We start from the raw sequence: 7902 nt of genomic DNA on the forward strand, positions 1-7902 counted from the left end.
GATTTGGCTCAAAATTTGCGCAAAAGTAGCTAGTTTCATACTAAAACTGACAGAAATTAGCATTCAACTTTTTTATTGTTTCCTAAAATATGGGCGTGGTCGATAAAAGAGAAGATGGGTCACCCAACAGATTGTCTTATATGTAAGTCCACAATTTCATCTCTTTCCAAATACGACAAAACAACCCAAGTTTATGAAACCTAAATTCAAAAGAACATAACTGGAACAGGGTGAAAGTTGTTCTGGATCCCAAACATATGTAATTGGAGGCTTAGCATTGCGCGGCAAGCAAAAAAGGCCACTTTGCTCTCAATGCAGGTAAAAGAATATTAGGTAACCCGTATTAGAACTCGCTATTGGCGCAACGGGCGCAATCCTTCGAAAAAGAGGCTCTGAACCCTTTGAAGTGAACCTTCTTAATCGAGTTTGGAGATGCTTTCGACAAAGAAAATGGTAGTGATAAGTATGTACACAAAGGCAAATAAACAATACAGACAAAGGAAAATATTGAGATTAAGAAGAAGATCAGATCGCAGATGAGGAAGAAGATAGAGCTCAAGAGAAATATGAGGAGAAATAAGAAGAGAAAGAGCAAGATGAATACAGTGATGATGAAGATGAAGGACTTTGAAATTTTATCTGAAATCTGTGCAATGTAGAATGTATGTATGTATGTATGGGTATCAAATGAAAGGGAATATACTGAAAAATTTAAAATTTTCAAGTTTTTTTGGTTTACATATATATTCTTTTAAGTTAATAAAGTTGGGATAGTGTGTATATTAGTCTTTAAAATTTATTTTTCCAAAAATAAATATTGCGAATTTTCAAGGATGTTCCAGGACCAAATTTGAAAAGGACGTTTTCTACACCGATTCGTCCATGTGCACCAAAAATTTTAATCTTTTTTTAATTCTTGTTAACTGATATGCACATTGTTGTTCCTCATTGCACTTAATTTTTAAATAATTTTTTTAATTAATTATAATTTTAAAATTTTGAAGTTCTTTAAAAAAAAAAATCCTGTCCTCAGAGGGAAAAACAAAATTCGCAGTTTTACAATATTTAGCACATAGTTTCGCGAATATATTATTTTTTCGTGGTTAAAATTTACTCTCGCGCGTTGAAATTTCTTTCTAATTTCTTTTATTTGGGAATTTTATCTATTTAGTTTCAGTTCTTCTGTGCATACACACTCAGCTTTTTTTTCGAAAGTTCAGCTGCTAACAGCGCAACAAGATTGTGGGATGTAGGTTACTGGATGCCGATCGGTCACCGTGCCGCCGCCCACCTGATATCAAATAGCTGCCTGCCGATATGTACATTTATCTAAGCTAAGACCTGAGGCTGTCTTTGAAGACGAATCAAAAATTAGAACGCAGGTAAACGTTTTCTCAGATAGCCAGGCGGAAATTCAGGCCCACTGCTCTTCTCGGTCACAACTTGTTAAGAATTGTAGACAAGAGTTGGCCTCAATTTCTAATGAAACTTCAAGTTTACCTTACTTGAATGAAGCCATTTAGAGAACTACGAGTTGGAATCATTTTTAAACCCTATCTTAAGCTTTCCAGATTTTTGAGGGTACAAAGAATTATTTCATAATTATATACAAAATATGTATCTCTTGAGAAAAATGTATCAATTAAACATTGAAATAGTTACTCTTTTCTCTGTAGAAGTTGTGGCAACACTGTTCTTAGTATTGAATTTGAATACTTTTTTCACCAATATGGTAGCAAAAATTAATTAGTGCACATGGCTCCTAGTCACCATGACTCAAAGTTTGAGCGATCTATGTGGAATGCGTCAGTTCATTTTCCACCTGCACTCTACAACGCCACGCTCATGCTTAACAATTCCTGCGCGTTTTTTTATGGACCACATGTAGAGTTCACTGAATCCACATCCAATAGCCAGCCCCAGCAGAGACGCACGCGCCTGTCCAACTATCAAAGATGTGCATGTCTGCTAGGAAATGCACTACTTTCCTGTCCAGTACTCCTGCTGTTTTGCCCTTACGAACGTTTGTAATGTTTCATTTTTATGGTGCTATTCGAAATGACTATTTTAGATATTAATTACAAAATATTTATTCTTCCTACAAACGAACTGATAAATGATGGCATTCACTTTGAAAAATAATATTTCTCGAGAATCCAATGGGCTGTTTAAGAAATAACCCCAAGCATTTCAAAGAAAACACCTGTTGGTAATGAAAACTAAGCGTGCGAGCGCGTTTCTTCAAAAGCTGAAAGCATTTGGACAGCAGAAGCACCAACAAATGTCAAAAATCAAGATAAATTGCGATAGGCTCGATGCAAATTTGAAAATTTCAACAAAATGCTAAATGGTGAATTTGAGAGACAAAGAAAATAGTTAATTCGACTGTAACTCCTATTACAATTTGTACATTTATTTCACTTGAAATAGATGTATGTACATTAGAGTGGTCCAAAAATACATAGGAAAATGAACTTTTTTGATTTTCCCTGCTGCCACCCCCTGAACTGAAGAATATCAAAAATAAGCTGAACGTATATTTTTAATTTGAAATCGGTTAATATTTACTCGTGCCGCCGGGGCTTTGAAGTTTCCCATGTACTATTTAACATGGGGAAAATACATTTTATCGTAGAATTGCTATAAAATCGATACAGATAAATAGTTTTTGATCGAATAAGACTATTTCCCTTCAAAAGTCTTCAAAAACTAACACTGCAACGCTTATTGAACTGAACAAATTTACTAAATGTGTTTTAATAACCGATAATCGTAAAGCATCGGGTTCTTTCGACTTACTTACGATAATTATTGATCTACTGAGATTGGTCGATTTATCGAATCGAAGTTTATGGAATTTTCAAAATATATGGATTTATGAAATTTCAAGGGTAGATATATACATAAGTTTGTCGAGTTATCACTGCTTATCGAATTTTATCATGTTAACAGAGTGTAACGAGTTATCGAAATTTTTCAATAGCTTTCGAAAAATATGGAGCTGTCAAAATTAAAAATTTATAAAGATATCCAAAGATATATAAATTTTTTAGTTATCGGAATTTATTGAGCCCTCGAATTTCACAGTTATCGAATTTTGTTGAGTTACCGGATTTTAGTGTTTTTGAATTTCATCGAATTATCGATATGTATCAAATTATTGTATTAAAACTAGAAAAATTTTCGAATTTCGACAGTAACTGGCACTCTAGTCATATTATTATTTTCTGAAGACTTCTGAAGCGAAATAGTTTTATTCGATCAAAAAATATTTATTTTTTTACGATTTTATAGCAATTCTACGAAAAAATGTATTTTCCCCATGTAAAATACGTGGGGAACTTCAAAGCCCCGGCGGCATGGGTAAATATACCCGATTTCAAAATAAGAAAAGACGCTCTGCTTATTACAACGCTTTTATCAACTTGCAATGTTGTGTGTCCAGAAACTTTCAATGTTGTGGATCCAGAAACTTTCAATGTTGTGTGTCCGACACCATAAGACCTTTGCTTTGAAAAGTTCCGCATAGTGCATAGGGCGACATCTGTAGTGAATAGGGCGAGGTAGATGACATCTAGATGTCGCCCTATGTACTAGGTTTGCTACAGCGGAAATAGACGACACGCCATTTCTTTAAATAAAATTAATTGGTGCTCGTTTGTATGTACATACATATGTAAATGCATGTGTGTGCACCTTTCTATTAATATCGTTGCATTATTTTAATATCTATAGCAACATTTTATTCAGACAGGACTAAAAAGTAGAAAATAAATAATATAAAAAAAACTTTTTAATATACAACGCTTTTATAAATGGACTAAAAAGTAGAAAATAATATTTCTCAGTCCCATAGAATTTGTTTTGATAACTTTTGATTTTGAAATTTTAGCAAAAGTCATTATAAACAATCTATGAAATTGAAAATGAAAAGCGTGGGGCGCATGTAATACACTTGAATTGATATGAAAAGTAATATATGTATGTATGTATGTGGGTATATGAATAACGACCGCTTAAAATCGATTTCAAAGTTCTACTTTCGCTGTAGAAATTTTAGGTCTACGTTATGTAGTTTGACTATTGTCAATTAAATCGAATGCTTTGTATTGCATGCGCTCCACGTTTTTCATTTTCAATTTCATAGATTGTTTATAATGACTTTTGCTAAAATTTCAAAATCAAAAGTTATCAAAACAAATTCTATGGGACTGAGAAATATTATTTTCTACTTTTTAGTCCATTTATAAAAGCGTTGTATATTAAAAAGTTTTTTTTTATATTATTTATTTTTGATTATCTTCAGATCTGGGGGTGGCGGGAGGAAAAAAATTTGGGGCCACCCTAATGTACATATGTTTGTATGTAAGTACATGAGGCGATTCACGTCAAATGTCCAAAGCGCCTTGAGCAAAAAAAAGCTACTTTTCAGCTAGCTGGAACGCAGATAGGAAATGGAAAAAAACTTTCGAAAACTTTGATTTCTAGATATTTTTCTTAGGACTATCCGATGGTGTTCTGCGTTTTCCAAAATTTTCCTCAATGATGGTCATTTTCAATCCTGTTTTTATTCATTTTAATCTTAAGATCAGGTCTTTGTACATTGAAATCATTATTAAAAAGGGACCTGAATTATAGAGCGTTTTAGAGCGCACTTAACCGTTAACCGTCCGCTTGGCGCGCCTGGGACATTTGACGTGAATCGCCCCATATACATACATACGTATGTGCTGTTATGACTGATGCATGGGTGGCCCAAGTATCTCCTAAATATTTATGTGCCTAGTATGTTATGCTAAAAATAAAAACATTTTCAATTGATTAATGAACTGCAACACTGCGCCAGCCCATTGCACACCCCAAGCAAATAATAAACAAAACACACAAAAATTCCAACTCTAACTACGAGTATGTATGCTACATTTAAATGCTAATGAATGCGTCGAAATTTATGACATTTCACGTCCGATCGGGAGTAATTCTCACACTTCGACAAGCGAGCAATAAATCGTTTCCATATACATATACGAAAAAAAAATCTACGTGTACGAGTACGCCCCGAATTCCCTTCTTACCTAAATGCACACATGTTTATATGTAACTAAGTATGTATGTATGTATGTACAGACATATGTATTTAAATATATATTGGTATTTACAAACATATACATATGTACTCACACAAGCCCTATACATATACATATATGTATATATATATATATATATTCTGTCGCGCGCTCAAATCAGCAATGCAACCATATGTCAAATGCATTGAAATGTCAAACTTAGCTGACAATTAATAAATTATGGAGTGTTCTCTGGTATTGGCTGGTGGTGGTAGTTGGCTGGTAACTGCTCTCGTTGTGGAGCTGCTTAAGTGGCGCCAAACTACCGCACATTCATTTATTCTCCCCCAATTTTAGATTTGATTCCATGTTGTAGTACTCTGTTCAACCACTAATGCGAGGGAGTATTACGAGTACTTATTTGCTGCAAAAACGATTTATGAGAAATTCCAAGACTTTGTATACATACATACGTACATATTTATATAAGTAAGTACGTGTAGTCTTGTTGCAAGCGACTTTTTAAAGTTGTCACAATTGGCGCTTGGAAGGGAAGCGAATACACATGTTATTTATTTGTGTGTGTGTGTGTGTGGTTGGGTAAGCCCGAATATTTTGGGAGTGTCATAATTAGCTGCTATTAAATTTGGGCTGATTCACTTAAGTATAAACTTACAATGTGCATTGATATTCGCTGCTGGGCTACACCATTGACTGTTGGTGGGCTCTGCATCATTCACGCCCCGGATGTGTTAATGAAGTGTGGGTAACTGATGCTATGAATTGAGGTTTGGCGAAGAAGTGACGATTTGAAGGCAATTGATTGAGTTTGGAAATGGTTGTCTAAGGGCACGGGCTTATCTTTGAACTTTAGAGAATAACTCTAGGCGAAATTGAATAGAAACTTTCTAGTCGAAAAAATCAACTTTCACTGATTAGCTATTTTATATATAGTTGCCACGCCTCTTAGCCAGAGCAGTTTGATTCATTTTTGAAGTCATTTCGATTCGAAATAAATGTAATTACCATAAAAAATTTGGAGGTTTTGCTCAATATTAAATTTTTGAGTGATTTATTTTTTCTTCTCTGATTGCGATGAAATTTTCAGGAACATATTTTTATAAAGAACACAATTGTTATAAAATAAAATGTATTTCCAATAAATTTTGGGCCATTTCCACGCAAAAGTCAACGTTTTTAGCCGTTCTCGGTCATATTTGGATGTTTTCTTGTATGAAAGCTGTACATACTACATAAATATTTATCGGATCGGATCGAATTCCCCACACCAAAAAACTCTGCAATACGAATTTTAAGAGCCGGTATAAATCAAGCGGCAAATGTTTGGGTTTATACCCCATATCTGCCTATGGGTGCAATCTGCAAAACCCTTCTTCGGCTGCTTCTACAGAGAATAACAGCCAACAATTTGGCTTTTTTAAGGGAATACAAGTTCCACTTCGTCTGAATTTACGCAGAAACCATCCTCATTTTCCATGAAGCGCCCTCTGCATTAGGTCGTACAGTATCTGTAGGTATTGGCCACTGCATAAGATAGCAACATCATCAGCAGTAGCTGACAATGACACTGGTGACAATGTCATGCAGGTGTACTCCTATCAAAGACTTATAACAGACAATTCTTGCAGCGGTCACTTAAAAAAAGTTCATTGTAGGACATTGTCGCCTGAATGTCATCAATGATCACTGCATGGCAAAGTCATGTAGATGACATCAACGTCGAAATTACCATTTATATGAAAAAGTCATGAACGACTTCCATACAAACGGAGCCCAAAGTCATTTAAGACGTAACTTTTCCGTACAAGACTCTTAAGTGACTAATGCATGACATTCGCTACGGGGATAGCATACATAGATATGTATGTAAATGTGATTTTTATTTTTGTTTTAATGTATGTTTAATGAAGCCTGTAATGCATTGTAAAATTTTGCGTATAACAAAAGTGCACTGAAATGTACTGATATTTTAGTGCTGAAAAAGCCGAAAGCACTGAATTTTGAGAAAAAAAGATATCTGGCAACCCTAACGGTAAACGCAAACGCTATACCACTATGATGTATTTTTATTATAAGCTTTTATTTAACTTGGTCATCCCGCGCAAATCGCGAAAATTTCCAATCGATTTTAAACTGACTTCCCGACAAGTTACAGACTTGAAATTTTCAGCATAGTTCCAATCACGATGACAATGCAATTTAAAATGCAAATGAATTCTCCATATGGTCCAGGGGTCTTGATTCAAAGGCGGTCAAAAAATAGTAAGATTTATGGCTAACAGAGCGTAATTTGCCAAAGAACGTAAAACCACTATAAAATTGTTAAAGCTGCCGGCGCGCCGCGGCGGTAGTGTAGCAAAGCTATTCCTAGTCTAGATATGAACCTCGTTGTAGGCATCATATCAAGGAGATACAATTAAAAGACTCCAGATGTCGCCCCGTCAGAAGAAGTTAAATATTGCGCCTAAATATATGCCATGCTACAGCGGAAATGGACCACACGCCATTTCTATAAATAAAATTAACTGTTGCTATATGTACATATGTATGTTTATACAAAACGTAAGCAAACAACATTTTGCTTGCCAAGTCTTCTGTTCTCTTTCATTGCAAGTTGAATTATTTTAATATCTATTGCAAAATTTTGTACATAAAATAAAATAACACTTTTTAATATACAACGCTTTTATAAATGGACTAAAAATTATAAAATAAAATAATGTAAAAAAAAATATTTTTTAAAAACAAGCTTTTATTTAACCTGTATCTACAATCAAAGGAATAAAATGAAGTAGTGTAACAAAAGATTTTTTAG

The sequence above is a fragment of the Rhagoletis pomonella genome, unplaced genomic scaffold (genome assembly GCF_013731165.1).
Source record: "Rhagoletis pomonella isolate Grant_MI unplaced genomic scaffold, Rhpom_1.0 Rhpom_scaffold_00006, whole genome shotgun sequence".
NCBI lineage: Eukaryota > Metazoa > Arthropoda > Insecta > Diptera > Tephritidae > Rhagoletis > Rhagoletis pomonella.